This window comes from Sceloporus undulatus, chromosome 2 (assembly GCF_019175285.1).
Source record: "Sceloporus undulatus isolate JIND9_A2432 ecotype Alabama chromosome 2, SceUnd_v1.1, whole genome shotgun sequence".
Taxonomy (NCBI): domain Eukaryota; kingdom Metazoa; phylum Chordata; class Lepidosauria; order Squamata; family Phrynosomatidae; genus Sceloporus; species Sceloporus undulatus.
In genome coordinates, this window is record NC_056523.1 from 224,308,172 (window position 1) to 224,310,653 (window position 2,482).

Consider the following 2,482-nt stretch of genomic DNA (forward strand, 5'->3'; position numbering starts at 1 on the left):
GTTTGCCCATAGGGAATTATGGGGAATACTTGCCCATAGAGAATCATTAGGGAATACTTGCCCATAGGGAATCATGGGGAATACTTGCCCATAGGGAATCATTGGGGATTACTTGCCCAAAAGGAAACATGGGGAATACTTGCTCATAGAGCAGTGGTTCCCGACCCACAGGACCCCCTTTGGGGGTCGAATAACCCTTTCATGGGGGTTGCCTAAGAGCATTGGAAAACACCTGTTTAATTACAGTTAATGAAGTAGCAATGAAAATAATTTCATGGGTTTGGGTCACCACAACATGAGGAACTGTATTAAAGGGTCACGGCATTAGGAAGGTTGGGAACCACTGGCATAGAGAATCATGGGGGATACTTGCCCATAGGGAATCATTGGGGAATACTTGCCTATATTTGGGGATTACTTGCCCATAGAAAATCATTGGGGAATACCTGCCCATAGGGAAACATGGGAGATTACATGCTCATAGGGAAACATGGGGAATACTTGCTCATAGAGAATCATGGGGAATACTTGCTCATAGGGAATCATTGGGGATTACTTGCCCAAAGGGAAACATGGGGAATACTTGCTCATAGAATCAGAGGAATACTTGCCCAGATGGAATCATTAGGGATTATTTGCCCATAGGGAAACAAGGGGAATTTAATCCCCATGATTCTCTATGGGCAAGTATTCCTCCTGATTCCCTATGGCCAAATATTCCCCACGATTGTATATGGGCAAGTATTCTCCAATGATTCCCTATGGACAAATATGGTTTCCCTCTGGGCAAGGAGTGTCATTTGTTTTAGTACGTCCCAAAAGTGGGTTGCGGGGGGGGGGAATGGTGAGTGGTAGATGGCCCTGCAGCCCTGGAGGTAATAATGGGTGGGAGGGCTGCATCCACACTATTGAAATAACCAACGTTTGACCCCGCTTGGTCAATGTGCTACCTTTATTGTGCATTTATTTATTATTCAATGAGGCTGCCTCCACACTAGAGGAATAACCCGGTTTGGCCCCGCTTTAACTGCCCTGGCTGAAGGCTATGGAATTCTGGGAGTTGGAGTATGTTGTGGGGCCCAGAGCGGAGCTCTGCTCCGCTCTGGGCCCACAACAAACTCCAACTCCCAGAATTCCATAGCCTTCAGCCAGTCAAAGAGCTAAAGCGGGGCCAAACCGGGTTATTCCTCCAGTGTGGAGACAGCCTTAGCTAAAGCAAAGTCATGCTGCTGCTGCTGCTGCTGGATGCCTGAAGGAAGGAGGAGGAGGAGGAGGCTCCCGAGAGGGCCCCGGGGCATGTGCAGACTGCAGAGGGCTCCCCTCCAGCCCACACCCAGAAAGACAAGAAGAGGAGGGGCCTTCGCCCTCCGGGGAATAAAGGTCCGCGCTTGGGCTGCCCCCTAACAGGATTCAGTCTGCCCCCCAACTAGGGGTGTCTGTGTGTGTGTGTGTTTCCCCGACGCCCCCCTTCCCTCTTGCTCTTTCTCTCTCATTTCTCTCTTGTTCTTTCTCTCTCTCTCTTCCCCCCTCCTTCTGTTTTTCTTTCTCTCTCACACTCTATCTTTCTTTCTCTCCCTCCTCTCTCTCTTTTTCTTTCTCCCTCCCTCCCTCTCGTTTTCTTTTTCTCTCACTCGCTCTTCCTCTTCCTCTCCCCCTTTCTCTTTCGTTCCCTTCTCTCACTTTCTCCCTTTTAGTTTCTCTCTTGCTTTCTTCCTCTGTCATTTTTTCTTTCTCTTTCGCTCTCCCTTTCTCTTGCTCCCTCTCCCTTTCTCCCTTTCTCTCTTTCTCCCTCTCCCTCTCTTTCTCTCTCCTCCTCTCTCTTTTTATCATTCTCTTTCTCTCTCTTCTTCCCTCTCCCCCTCCCTCTCTCTCCCCCTCCCTCTTTTTCTCTTTCTTCCTCTCTCTCTTCCTCTTTTTATCATTCTCTTTCTCTCTCTCTTTCTCCCTCCCTCTCCTTCCCTTTCTTTTTCTGTCTTTCTCTTTTTCTCTCTCCCTCCCTCTCCCCCTCCCTCTCGTTCTATTTCTCTCTCTCTCTTTCTCTCTCTCTCCCTCCCTCCCTCTGCCCCCCAAAACCCAGCCGATGCCTCCTCCTGGGTTGCTAGGGAGCCGGGCGTTGCCAAGGGACCAGCCAGCCGCCAGCATCCTCCTCCTCCTCGCAGCATCCTCTCTCTGCCTCCTCGGGAGGAGCACCTGTGGCTCCTCCGGATGCCTCGCCTCCCGCGCCAGCCGGACCGCAGGGAAGACCGAGGGGCCCTGCAGGGGGATGCTGAGCAATCCACTCCGCGCCAGGAGCCAGAGGAGAGCTGGGGTTTGGGGAAATGGAAGAAGCTGCCCGTCCGCCCCCCAAGTCCCTCGCCTTCTCCATCACACCCTCGAGATACACGTGTCTGAGTGCACGTGTGAATACCCCTGGGATTGAGAGCGGGGCTGGAGGCGCCCTGGGCAGATCAAGGCACCACCTAATCTTCTTATCCAGAAAAGC